The following is a 15,513-nucleotide window of genomic DNA, read 5'->3' as shown; positions in this document are numbered from 1 at the left end:
TCTTCTATAATAAATTGGTCTAAATTCTTTCTTTGGTCTTCTCTGAGTGATTCTTGGCATTTCTGTTTGAGCTTTTATACTAGGAGGAGGGTTGATTTTACTTGCTTTTTTTACTTGTTTATTACTTGTTTTTTAGTTTTATGGTTCAGTAAAGTTCTGTTATTTTCATCAAGTCTGAGCTGACTGTATTGTAATACCTGATGATGGCCTGAGGTGGGCCGAAAATTTGAATTATGTTGAGAGTGTTTACTGCATTAATTTTACTACTGTTCTGGAAGTTGCGATGTTCAAGATCGCCTGCAGATGTCTTACTTGGTATATATATATATATATATATATATATATATATATATATGTGAGTGTGAGTGTGTGTGTGTGTGTGTGTGTGTGTGTGTGTGTGTGTGTGGATAGATTGATAGATAGGTAGATACATAGATAGAGAGAGAGAGATGTGTTCTGGGAAAAATAATGAAGCTAGAGATAAGGGAGAGAATGAGATGGGAAACATAATGGAAATGTAATCTTCATCTTGTTCATCTTCCTGCTCCTGCTCCTTCTCCTCCTCCTCTTCTTCCTGCTCCTCCTACTGCTTCTCTTCTTCTTCTTCTTCTTCTTCTTCTTCCTCTTCTTTTTCTTTTTCCAATCTTACTCCCTCTTCTGTCTAATTTAAAGACCCATTCTCTTGGCAAAGTCTCTCCCTAGGCCAATCTCTCTCTCTCTCTCTCTCTCTCTCTCTCTGTATTCATTACCCTTCCACTTTCTCCACTAAAAATCTCGGGTCTCTCAGTTCCCACTCCTTATCTCTCCATTATCTCTCTGCTCTCTTATAAGAACTATCCACTCACCATTTGCCTTCCATATTTTTTTTTCACTTTCATCCATTTTCTCACTGTCTCTCCACTATCTCTCTCCTAATTTCTCTTTCTTTTTAATATTTCTTCCCTATCTCTGCTATATCCTTTTTTCTTAGCCATCTCTCCACTGTCTTTGTCTCTCATTATCTTTCCAGTTTCCTTCCCCATCTTTATTTCATTTACCATCTAGTATCTCTCCACTGTCTCCCCGTTACTTCTAGCTCTTCCCCTTCTCTCTCTCTCTCTCTCTCTCTCTCTCTCTCTCTCTCTCTCTTATATATCCCCGTTATTACTACATACGCATCACTGTTTCTTTCCTTATCTCTCCACAATCTCCACAGCCTCTCCACTATCTCTCCACTATATTTCCATGATCACAACACTTTTTTCACTGTTTGTTCCCAATCTCAGCTATCCAGTCTCTCCATAAACTCTTCATTCTCTCGCTTACGTCTCCCAAGGCTCTCTATTTTCTCTCCGTAGTCTCTACACTATCTCTTTACAGTCTCTGCACTATCTCACCAGAATTCCTCCACTATCTCTCAGAGCTGGTAACTTCAACTTGATACGATATTTCTGGCTCTCCTGCTCGAGGTGCAATATTATCTGAAGACAGACCGATAGACAGCAAGAGAGAGAGATACATAGATAGACAGGTATATAGACCGACAGATAAAATGATAGACATAGATAAATAGATGGGTGGATAGATAGATAGAGATAGACATACAGACAGCAAGAGATAAAGATATATACAGAGAGAGAGAGAGAGAGAGAGAGAGAGAGAGAGAGAGAGAATAATGTAAGAAGCATTGTGACGACTGCCATTAACATAATAACTTGGCATCTCTAAGGAAGGTGGAAAGAGAGATAAAGAAGGGAGGAGGAGGAGAGAGAAAGACGAAGGGAGAAGAGAGGAAAGGAGGAATTAAGAGTGAGGAGGATGCAAGGGAGGAGGAAGTAAGAACAGGAATGAAGGCGTAAAGGAGGATGGGAGAAAAGAAGGACAGAAGAGGAAGAAAGGAAGAGAATTGTTGACTGTGGAAAGGAAATAAGAGGAAAGGTGGAAGTAAGGAAGGAGAGAGGGAGGCCGGAAGACAGCAGAGAAGAAGGAATTAAAACTGAAAAAGGATTGAAGGGTGGAGGGGACTAAAGGAAACAGCAGAGGAGAAAGAAAAAAATAAGAGGGAATGAAAGTAAGAGAAAGAGAGAGGGAGGGAGAGAGAGAGAGAGAGAGAGAGAGAGAGAGAGAGAGAGAGATGTGTTCTGGGGGAAGGAATGCAGCTAGAGATAAGGGAGAGAATGAGACGGGAAACATAATGGAAATGGAATCTCCTTCTTCATCTTCCTGCTCCTGCTCCTCGTCCTCTTCTTCCTGTTCCTCGTGCTCCTTTTCCTCTTCTTCCTGCTCCTCCTCTTCGTCCTCCTCCTTCTGCTCCTGCTCCTGCTCCTCCTCCTCTTCCTGCTCCTTTTCCTCCTCTTCTTGCTCTTCCTCCTCCTCTTTCTCCTCTTCTTCCTGCGCCTCCTCCTTCTCCTCCTCCTTCTCCCCTTTTTCCTGCTCCTCCTCCTCCTTCTCCTCTTCCTGCTCCTCCTGCTCCTCCTCCTCCTCCTCCGTTTCTTCCTATTCTTCTTCTTTTTCTCCTTTTCCATCTTCCAATCTTACTTCCCTTCGGTCTGCTTGAAAGAATCTCTCTCTCTCTCTCTCTCTCTCTCTCTCTCTCTCTCTCTCTCTCTCTCTCTCACTCTCTCCATCATCTGTTCCTATTCTATCTCTACTCTTTCATTACTATATCTCCATTATTTGTACATACTCTTCACTGTATATTTTGTCTCTCCACTGTTTTCCCGCAATCTCTCCACTATCTCTCTAAGTCTCCAAGATCGCAACACTCCTTTCACTGTTTCCTCCCTGTCTCAGCTATCTCCACAGTCTCTCCACTATCTTTCCACAGTCTCTCCTCTATCTCTCCATTAAATCTACGCAGTCTTCATTGTTTCTTACATATCTCGCCACTTTTTCCACGATCTTTCCACTCTCTGCCCACTATCTCTCAAGTGTCACCAACCTCTCCAGTATCTCTCGCCAACTCTCTTCTATCGTTCTCCAGGCTGTCTATCCTCTCTTAACAGTCTCTCTATTATCTCCTCACAGACTCCTCACTATCTCTTCACAATCTCTCCACTGTCGCTCAAAACCGATAACTTCAACTTGATATGATATTTCTGAGGTTCCTACTCGAGGTGCTCTGTTGTCTGGACACACAGATAAATAGAAAGACAATATATAGATAAGGACAGATAGATAAACTGACATCTATCTGTCTATCTATCTATCTGTTTATCTACAGAGAGAGAGAGAGAGAGAGAGAATTCTGTAAGAAACATTGTGACGATTACCATTTCCATAATAACTTGGCAGCTCCAGGGAAGGTGAAGAGGAAGAGAAAGAAGGGAAGAAGACAGGGATGAAGGGAAGAGGGAGAAGAAGAGTAGTTATGAAGAAAAAAATGAGGAAGAAGATGGGGCAGAACATAGGAAGGGAAGGAAGGAATGTGTAAAGGAGGGTTGGAGAAAAGAAGGAATAGAGGAGGAAGAAATTATGGGAATGGATGAAAGTGGAAAGGAGGTGAGAAGAATGGAAGAAATAAGGAAGGAGTGAGGGAGCATGGAAGACGGGAGAAAAGGAATCAGAACTGAAAAATGATGAAAGGTAGAAGGGACTGAAGGAAAGAGGGGTCGGGAGCGAAACAAAGAAGAGGACGAAGTAAGAAGGAAAGAGGATGAATACAGGGAGTAAGAGAGAGAAAAAATGAAGAATGAGCGAGGGAGGAGGAAGGGAAGTAAAGAGCACTGTATAAGAGCGAGATGGCTGGGAGAAGAAGCAGACTAAACAAAGTTTTTTATTATGGAGAGTGAAAGTCTGAATAGTATAAGTCTATGAGAATTATTATGTTTGAGAGATATATAATGAAAACCAAAGAACACCTCGTTGATTTTAACTATACTTAGGTTACTTTAACGAGGCGTAAAATTGTCATCCTTGCAGCTTGAAAATTAAGCCCTAGCAAGAGATTAACGTTAAATTATGGTGCCAGTCACGAAGAAGAGCCACGGAATGTTGACTCATAGCATTGTTTGTTTGTTTTTTCACAGCTGAGCTACGGGAAATAAGCTGCAAAATGGCAACAAACTTGCTTTCCAAAATATTTACGAACTGCAGGCGAGATTTTCAACTTATTGCAACATATTTTTTGTAGCTCAGCGGCAGAATAAGGTAATGCTAGGGCTCTGTATAATTTCCATAGCACTTCCTCGTGACCAGCATTATGTTCTCGTGTTAATCTATTCCTTCGTAGAAAAGATGACAATTTTAGGCCAAGTTAAAGCAAAAAAATTATAGGAGGAAGTATCTAACATTATGCAGCTTATTTTCCGTAGTTCAGTGGCAGAATGGGACACTGTTACTGCTCCACATCCTTTCCATAGTGCTTCTTCATGACTAGAATCATATTATAGGGTAATCCATTGTTATAGTGAAAACCTCAGACTGGAGAGATGGTATATTTCTCGCCTAGATAAAGAGAAGAGAATAGCAGGATATCTTGATGGAGTAGTGAAGGAGTGAATATGGGAGTGGGGTGATTAGGATATGAAGTAAATTGGAAGTTATATGGAAGGAGTAGGTGGTGGAGTATGTGGAGTGAGTAGGGGAGTGAGGTGGTTGGGAGAAGACTAAGTAGAACGAGAACAAGGCAGAAAGACAAAATAGTGAAGAATAAGGAGTGCGTAGGTGAATGAGGTGGTTGGGAGAAGAGGTAAGACGAGAACAAGGTGGAATGACACAATGGTGGGGTATAGTAGTGGGTAGGGGAGTGAGGTGGTTGGGAGAACAGGTGAATGTAGAGTTAGAGGGGGAAGGTGAAGAAGTAAATGAAGGAGTGAGGATGGGAGTGAGGTGGATGGGAGAAGTTAACTGGGAGCTACGTATAAGTAGGTGGTGGAGTATATGAAGGAGTGAGTATGGGAATGAGGTCATCGGGAGAAGAATAGATAGGAGAGAACATTACCTTAAACCAGCTATCCTCTCTCCAAAAAACACCAATCTTGTCATTACATATCATACCCATTCCACAACACATCCCTGTTCCCCCCCATAAAAAAAAACATGGATGCTGCTATACTGAGAGTCAGTGCGGTGGTTTCTCGAGTTACCACCACCGGCAGGGCTGGGTTGTCTGCACAGGGCCCTCCCTGTCATCATCAAGCGACTGTGCCACCTCCAGTGTTGTGGCGCCCTAAATCTGCTCGTCAGTGCAGTAAAATTTTCTTTTGCAATATTACGGCACTTCACTCCAACATCAACTCTGTCCAAAATATCCTCCAGTTTGAATCCCCTGATCTGCTGTTTCTGACAGAGACACAAGTAAGCTCCACCTCTGATTTAGCTAGATTTAATTTTCCTGGTTATATCTTGATTCAAAATTTTAGACTCAAAGAAGGCGTATGTTGCCTTGCTTGATCAGAAATTGCCTTGGAGGAGATTACTAAATTTAATTGTCCTTATTTCGATTATTCCATATAGAAATTAAATTCTTTTGGTAAAATTAAGTATTTCTGTTGTGTTTATCGTTCCCCTAATGCCCTTTCAGAGCCGAGTTTATTTGACTCTCTGTCTTCACAGCTAAGTGTCCTCAACATTAATACTGTATCAGAAATTACTATTCTGAGTGATTTTAATGTCCATAATGTCGAATGGCTCACTTATTCAGCCAGAACTGATGACTCTGGTCTTGAATGTGAGCTATTTGCAGACTCATTTAATCTCACCCAGTTAGTCAGTCAACCCACCCGTGTACCAGACAACCCCGATCAAAATCCCCACCTATTGGACTTGTTTCTAACAACCAATTCAGATAATTATAATGTCGAAGTGACATCCCCCCTCGGATCCTCGGATCATTGTCTGATTCAAGCCACCAGTTTCACACCTACCACACCCCCCTGCTCTGAACCTGTCGTGATGACTAAATGGCACTATGACAGGGCAGACTTGGAGGGACTTCAAAATTTTCTCATGGATGTTCCTTGGACCTCCTTTTTCTCCCATGATGCAAATTCCACATTGGGCCACATACAGGATTTCATTAAAGTTGGCATGGAAACATTCATTCACCATCATAGTTACAGAAAAAGATGTAATTCCCCTAAATGGCTTGACCACAATTGTGTTAGAGTAACAGAACTTAAAACAATAACGTATAACACTTATACAAGGACCAAAACCAAAGAAACCTTTAACTATTATAAAAATATCAAAAACCATGCCAAAACTGTTATCAATCTTTCTAAATCAAACTTTCTACATAGACAAGCTAACAAACTACTAAACAGTCCAAATGATAACAAAATATTCTGGTCAACCATTAATTCATTCAAAACTAACTTCACTACCACCTCTTCCATTCCACCGTTACAGTCCCCCAATGGAAATCTAGTAAGTGACCCACACGGAAAAGCCAACCTTCTTGTTGACATTTTTTCAACAAAACCCTAAATTCAGAAAATCATAATACTCCTGTACTTGATTTTGATTCCCCTCAAATACCTCCTTTCATGATTCACACCAGACACGTGCAATCCGTATTACAGAATCTATCAGCAAACAAAGCCACTGGTCCAGATGAAATTCCTTCAATAGTACTTAAAAATTGCTCCTCAATGTTGGCTCCTGTATTAGCAAAATTTTTTCGCTTATGCATCCATACCTCAATTTTTCCAGCCCCTTGGAAAGAAGCAAATATCCATCCTGTTCCTAAAAGGGGGCAATATCTGCTCCATCAAACTATAGACCAGTTGCAATAACTTCCGTTCTCGGTAAAGTTTTTGAGACACTAATTAACAAACACATAGTCAAGCATCTAGAAATCAATAAATTGATCAATGATCAGCAGTATGGATTTAGACAGGAACGTTCAACTGTAGATATTCTTTGCCTTCTTACCCATCAGATTAACAAAACCATAGACCAAAATGGTGAAACACACACAGTAGCACTTGATATTTCAAAAGCATTTCTGACAGAGTATGTCAGCAGGCCTTATTGTCTAAGATGTCACGCTATGGCCTTGCATCACTGGTTCCTCTAATTTCTTCTTACCTTCATAGTAGAAAAATATGAGTCATGGTAGATGGAATTTATTCTCAGTTTCATTCCATAAATGCTGGCGTACCTCAGGGATCAGTTTTGGCGCCAACCCTCTATCTCATTCATATAAATGACCTCCTATCTGTCATTCACAACCCAATACACTCTTATGCTGATGACTCGATCCTTCATAGTTCTTTCACATTTAGTACCTCATTTACACAATTTGATATTATAAATTCCCAAATAAACACAGCAATTTCTCTGAACCAGGACCTTTCTAAAATCAAACAATGAGGACAAAAAAATTTAGTCTCATTTAATGCTCAGAAAACTAAATACATTAATTTCTCCAATAGAAAGAATCCCTCAGACTCTCACATAATTTTAAATGATGTCAGTTTTCCCATATACACTACAATTGATATCCTAGGTGTTACTCTAAACCCCAACCTAAGCTGGACAGCTTATGTTAAATATCTTGCTAAAAATGCTTCTAAAAAACTGGGACTTATGTACAGAGTACGTGAGTTCTTCACTGACGAGCAGAAGGCCACAATATACAAAAGTCATGCGCGTTCTCAGATCGAATACTGGTCACCACTGTGGAGCGGATGTGGAGTGGTTGCATTGAGGCAGTTGGGCTAAACTCAAAATAAAGCCATTAGATTAATCAATAATCCTGCCATAACGTTATCAGTACGTAGAGATGTTGCTTCTTTAGCACTATTTTATCGATATTTTTACCGTAAGTGGTCTAACGAACTGGCTTCAATTGTGCCTCCCCTTCACATTTTCTCCCGAAATACTCGGGCAGCTGGGAGCGCCCATGAACTCGCACTCTCTCCCCCACAATGCAGAACATCTGCTTATCTAAATTCATTTATCCCCAGAACTACTACTCTCTGGAATTCACTTCCTGAGAGTTGCTTCCCACATACATTTAATCCTCTCGATTTTAAATCCAATTGTTATAAGCATTTTATGAATGGAGGATGCCTTTAGGCACATGGACTTATTTTTTTTCCTTTGTTTCTCCTTCCTCCATTCATTATCAAAAAAAAAAAAAAAAATGTGGAGGGATGTGGAATACGTAAGTGGTGGAGTATATGATGAGTGATGGTGTGTGGTGGTGAGAGGGATCGTCGTTGAGTAGGGTGAGAGATAAGTGCAGCTCCTTTTGCAGCGGCCACCCCATATAGAATGTGGTGTCAGGGAAGAGAGAGAGAGAGAGAGAGAGAGAGAGAGCGAGTGAGACAGACAGACAGACAGACAGACAGACAGAGCTAATTAGAAGGCTTCCTTGTAACAAGACCAACGGAAATGAGCAGCATGAGCAACATCTCTTATCTTTCTCTCTCTCTCTCTCTCTCTCTCTCTCTCTCTCTCTCTCTCTCTCTCTCTCGCCAGCAACATAGTCGAGAGGAATACGCCATTGCTTCAAGTATATATATATATATACATATATATACAGTATATATATATATATATATATATATATATATATATATATATATATATATATATATATATATATATATATATATATATATATATATATATATATATATATATATATATATATATATATATATATATATATATATATATATATATATATATATATATATATATATATATTTGGGGGGTTGCAATTGTGGAATGAGAGGTCTATGATTGTGGTAATGATGATGATGATGATGATGATGATGGTTAAAAAGATAAAAACAGGAACATCACCTGCCATCGTTGAGTTTAAGCAATACGCCTATCATAAATGTCTTAAAAGAGTAAGGTTACAAGAGTAAACGTAATCTGTGATACGTCCGTTTGTCTGTACGCCTGTATGTATGTATATGTATATATGTATGTATGTATGTAGTGGCTGGCTTACACCGGACAAAACTGGGCATAGGCTTGTACGATTATATGCATCCAGATATGGAATACTCTACACAAAAATTAACGCTTGAAAAGTTGAACTGCTCTTCTTGGCGAGTTCAATAAATTCAACAGTATATTTAGAAACAGTTACTGTCTGGATGACGTACTGTGCATGACAGATAAGGAACAACTCCAAGCCTTGCTTCCTGGTGATGATGCATAAATATATTCCTGGACAACACTCTCACGATACATATTGCCTACTTCCTTGTTGTTTATAGTAAAGTGAATTTTTCATGTTTCCAATTGATCTTCTTCAGTTTAGTATATTCTTTTCGAACTGGAGGGGTTAGTTACAATTTAATTCCTTTTGCTAGGGGACCGTCTTAAGCTAAATAAAATCGTCCTGAAATAGCAAGCAAACAAATATGTAGCGTTGTAGTCGGCTGTAGGAATAGAAATGTGATACTCATTTATTGGTTTCTCAGCTACAACTAATTGCTGTACCCAGTTTGTTGTTATCTGACGGATCTGGGTAACTCTCATCACTTGAATACTATGTTGTGGCTGCATGAAAATACAAGAACCTTAGTTACGAGGCAGGAATTGGTCTCCTTGATTACTAGGCAAATCAGCCTCCAATATGAGTACATCTGTCCATCAACTGAGTAGTGAGGAGGAGAGATAGTCATCAGATGAAAATAAACCAATCCTTCCTAAAATACCTATCAGTCTATCTACCTGTCTATCTGTCTCTCTATATGTGTCTACCTGTCTACCTATCACTGTACCTGTCTGAAGTATAATACTTACAACTGTCAGTGTGACTGCTATAAAAGAATCTGTAAAAATTTCCTTCAGACACTGTAATTCCGCCATTCTACCTGCCGTCCTTCACTGCTGATGGCTGGGGGATCAAGGGGTTGGGCAACCATCCAGACAGACAGCCATCAAAATATCATAAGCTTCTGTAATTATATGGTAGATCTTTCTATTAAGGTTGACCACATACTGTGGTTTGTGAAGTCTGTGTGCTCTCTTTCTCTCTCTCTCTCTCTCTCTCTCTCTCTCTCTCTCTCTCTCACTGGTACAGTAATTGCAGCTTACACACAGGTTCTCTTAATTAAACTTCCGCACCCCACTGCTTCTCTCTCTTTTTTCAGTTATCTATCAGTGCCCATTCTCTTCTTCCCTCTCATCATTCTTTTTTCCTCACACATTTTCGTTATTATCTCTCGTTGTTCATTCCCTTGTTCTCTGTTCTTCCCCGCCTCTGTGCTTTTGTCTGTCTGTCTATCTGTCACACACACACACACACACACACACACACACACACACACACACACACACACACACACACACACACACACACACACACACACACACACACACACACACACATCTTTCAACCCATAGATTTCATGAGGGATCTCAGTAGTGAAAAAAATCGTCCAGCATTATTAGTAGTTGCTGTTGTTGTTGTTATGGCCCAGGCTGATCTGAATGTCAACCCTGTGGACTGCAGGATAAAGTTGCTGTTAAGGAACGTTTGTATAGGTAAGTAGATATCGGTGCCACAGCGTGAAGGTGTCTCTCTTTAGTACCATTTGCCAGAGTTGTTTCGTGGCCCTCTGCCCCTCTCCTTGAGTCCACCATCCCCTTATCGGAGGATAGGGAGGGTGCTGAGGGACGCTTGTATGACCAGGCATCACCGTCACCAGAGTATCAGTAGTGCAACGTAATTACCCAAAGTGAAATAAACAAGCCAGCACCTGAGTTTATGGCTCAGCCATCTCTCAGTTCAGCATTATCTGCTTTTATCTGACTGTGTGTGTGTGTGTGTGTGTGTGTGTGTGTGTATCAAGTTCTTACTAACCCTCTTACTGCACAAAAAGTAAGACTGATTCAAGGAGAACATGGGATTACATTAAATAAAACTGATTAAAACACAAACAAAAATGACTAAGAAATGTAAACTGAAGGAGAGGAGGAGAGGAATTTGGAGGACGAGATAAATGAGAATGGAGGAGAGGGAGAATTAATTACAGAAAAGCTTAATGGGTTCGAGAGAGAGAGAGAGAGAGAGAGAGAGAGAGAGAGAGAGAGAGAGAGAGAGGAAAGTAGAAATGACATTAAGTAGACTGAGATAGTGAATTACACACATGAGAGAATAAAAAATAAGGTAGATAATAGAGATGAATAAAGAAGGGGGAAATGAATTAATGCTCAAGTAATCACACACCTACTGGACATGGATACACAGGTGACACAGACCTTACGAGTCTAACACTACTTTGTTCACATGAACTGGACGTAAAATTGCCATCTCTTTGTCCTGAATGTGAAGCGATGACAAGAGGTTAACACCAGCATGTGGTAACAATCACGAAGAAGTGCTGTTATCTCATTCCGCCACTGAGCTACTTTAATTAAACTACAAAAGGACGAAAATCTCCGCCAGACAGCGGGCTGAATTTGCCCTTCTCCTGCAGTCCACCATTCACCTTTAGGGGGATAGGGAGGGAGTTGAGGGATACTTGTATAACCAGGCAGAGGAGCCATCCATGTGTGTGTGTGTGTGTGTGTGTGTACAGGGTATGTATGTATTTATGTATGTATATGTATGTGCTGGGTATGTATGTATATATGTACAGTATGTATATGCATGTATGCATATGCATGTATGCATATGCATGCATGTATGTATGTATTCATGTATGTATGTATGTATGTATGTATTTGTGAGTGAGATTATGAATGAATGCATGCGTGTGTGTGTGTGTGTGAGTGTGTGTGTGTGTGTGTGTGTGTGTGTGTGTGTGTGTGTGTGTGTGTGTGTGTGTGTGTGTGTACTGTTTATCTGGTTCCCTGGCGAATTTCACCAAGGTTTGTGTTTTGTACATTCGAATTTCTTGATCCAGCTAACTCAGTTAATGGCAGTGAGAATAATGAGCACGATAGTGATGATGATGTCGATGATGATGATGATGTTGATGATATTCTTTTCACCTTAAGTTGACCCAGATTTTCCACCTTTTGCAGTTTATTTCACGAAGACAGCGACATAGAAAAAGGTCAATACTACGGCTTTTTGTCCTTTCCATAGCACTCCTTCGTGACTAGCAACATATTTCAGTCTTAATCTATTGCTGCAGTTCAGCACTGAAGGTGGACAAATGGCAACTTTTGGTCAGGTCATAGTGAAAAAAGTATAATACACTTAAGTCTGATATGTTTAACAGGAAGTTGTCAGAGATTAAATGATTTTTTTCTTTCTACCAGAACTCACACACACACACACACACACACACACACACACACACACACACACACACACACACATACATGCATCCATGCACCAAAACAGAGAGAGAGAGACCTACTCTCACCTAAAATATTTTTTCACCTCTCTCTCTCTCTCTCTCTCTCTCTCTCTCTCTCTCTCTCTCTCTCTCTCTCTCTCTCTCTCTCTCTCAGATTCAGTTTTCACGCACGACTATCTTACTTTCAACACTCATGTAAGCTTCTCATAACACACACAAAGATACACACACACACACACACACACACACACACACACACACACACACACACACACACAAAACACAAACACTTACACACACCAAACACAACGACAACCTTAGGACACACACAAACACTTACATACACCAAACACAACGACAACCTAAGGACACACACACACACACACACACACACACACACACACACACACACACACACACACACACACACACTGCCCTCCTCTCATTCTTTTAAAGTTTTGTTTGATTCACATTGTTCTTTACCATGTCTTTCTTTTTGTCTTTCTGTCTGTCTCTTTGTCTCTGTCCGTCTGTTTATCTGTCTGTCTGTTTGTCTCTGTTTTGTGTGTGTGTGTGTGTGTGTGTGTGTGTGTGTGTGTGGTCTCTCTCTCTCTCTCTCTCTCTCTCTCTCTCCTTCAGCCCACACCCACCTATTATTCCCTTACCCAACAGGACAAAAGAAAAAATCCACACAAAAAAAAATATAAAAATAATATTCGTCCTCAGTGCAGCCGCCGCCTCTCCCCCCGCTGAATGAAAACCTCTGAAAAGGGTGTTTCTAATTAGCGAACCCTTCCATTTTGTTTCGTTGGCTCCTCTTTTAGCTTCGTGTTTGTCCTTTAATATCGTGATCTCATTTGTGTTCTCTCTTATTTTCGCTTTTTGTCCTTAGTTTTCGGGAATTTTGACTGTGTTTTCTTTCGTTTTGATTCCATACTTATTTGGTTTTGTGTTGTTTTTTGTTGCCTTCATTTATTTTGATTTCAACATTTTTTTCGCGTCTGTTTTATTCCACTCCCCTTCTCTCACGTCTATTGTTTCAGAACCTTTCTTTCTTTCTCTTCTCTTTTCTCCTTCCTCCTCCCCCTGAATGTTCTCTATTGTTCCTTTTTTTTCTTCTCTCTTGTTATACTCCACGCTCTCATATTTTGCTTTTCTCACTTCCTGTTCTTTGTCTGTCTGTCTGTCTCTCTGTCTGTTTTCTGTCTGTCTGTCTGTCTGTCTGTCTGTCTCTAATCAGGTTCAATCCTTATTACGAGTACAGTCACAGAAGTTTAACCTTACTGAGTTTCGTATTACATTATGTCAGTACTGTGTTGACCGGACTCCGCCCATAATGTATTGGCCAGTTCTTTCCCAACTGTACTACAATGACAGGATATTGTCCATATTGTACTGACTGAATTCTGCCCATACTATATTAGCTGAGTTATTTTACTATATACAGTCTCTCTGGGAGGAGGCTGATGAAATAGTAGCTTTTAATACAGCTTTTAAATAAAATTATTTGCCGTTAAAGGAGGCTTCACTGACTGACAAATTGTTTGATGAGTAAATTGAGATGGGCAAAAGGCTAGATAACTGAATATACAGGTAGATAAACACACACACACACACACACACACACACACACACACACACACACACACATGATGAGAACAAGAGAGTACTCGTAAATATATATATATTTTTTTTGCTTCTGGATAAGGAATGAATCAATAGCTTGATTGATAGAGTAAACCCACAGAGTCATATTGGTAGAGGAGTAACAAAGACAGACGGGTAAATAGACAGATATAGACTAAAAAGCAGATATATACCGAAATTTAAATGGTTGTAAAGTATTTAAACAGGCAGTCTGCCATGTAGGACTATACACATATAGAGAGAAAGGAAGAGGGGCATAAAGACAGAAAGGCAGAGAATCATACAAATGAATAAATGTACTAAAAGATAAATAAGTAGACGAAATATAAACAAGTACATATATAACCAGACAGATGGATAGAGAGATAGACAAATAGATGGACAGAAAGACAAATAGATACACAGATGGTGGCGTTATGAATATTTAGGTAGATGTTCATATTCCTTAATGGCGCTCAATGTTTACGAGAATATTAAAAATGGAAGGAGGGGTCCAGTATTGGTGATGCACGAGGGTAATATTTGAGAGAGAGAGAGAGAGAGAGAGAGAGAGAGAGAGAGAGAGAGAGAGAGAGAGAGAGAGAGTTATGTAGTTATGCCAGAAGTTACAAAAGATAATGATGACACACACACACACACACACACACACACACACACACACACACAGGTCAGATAAATGTGTGCCTGGAAAGTAAAGATGCTGTCAGCCTTAATAATGCAGTTGTTCCAACCTTACCCTCACCCTCACCCTCACCCTTCCTCACACAAGTACAGTTAACTAAGACTTTTAGCTAGGATTTTGTCTTCCCCCATTCTCTCTCTCTCTCTCTCTCTCTCTCTCTCTCTCTCTCTCTCTCTCTCTCTCTCTCTCACACACACACACACACTCACACAAACACACTAACACAAACACAGGGACACTTGATTAATTCCACTTTTAAGAACTATCTATCTATCTCTCTACTGTATATACCCCAGGGAAAGGGAGGTAGCCGAGACAGGACGACACACCCCCCACTTACTCATCCATTCAAACACATTCATTTGCATCTTAGCCCCAAAGAGGAGAAGGAACATATCCTCACCACACCACACCGCAAAAGGGTCAACTGCGCAGAGCAATCAGTGACAACCGCAGCAGAGCCCGACAGCAGAGCTGGTTTACCCCTGCCACATCATAATAGACCCATCCCCTTACCCGCACCTGACCCGACTAACTGATCAGACCAAATGCGGGAGAATATCCCCTCAGGGCTGCGTCATCATTTATTCATTCACAATTTCTCTCCATTTATTTCTGTCACGCACAGTCACTCTTCCTTGCTCAACAGACATCCCTCTCATATCCAGCGCTCTCTTCACACTGTCCATCCATCCTATTCGTGGTCTTCCTCTCAGCCTTACACCTCTCACATTAGATCTAGTTATCTTTTTCACCAATCGCTCATTATCCATTCTCTCCATATGCCCAAACCATCGCAAAACCCTCTGCTCAACTCTATCAGCCATCTCCCGAACAACTCCAGTTCTCCTTCGCACTTCATCATTTCGCACTCAATCCATACGCGTCACTCCACATATACTCCTCAGACACCTCATCTCCATTACATTCAAACTTTTCCTCTCTGCTACACCCATATTCCATGTTTCAGCCCCATAT

The sequence above is a fragment of the Coenobita brevimanus genome, chromosome 39, assembly GCF_032717465.1.
Source record: "Coenobita brevimanus isolate Jiangsu-jjx chromosome 39, ASM3271746v2, whole genome shotgun sequence".
Classification (NCBI taxonomy): Eukaryota; Metazoa; Arthropoda; class Malacostraca; order Decapoda; family Coenobitidae; genus Coenobita; species Coenobita brevimanus.
Note: the sequence above shows the minus strand (reverse complement) of the source record.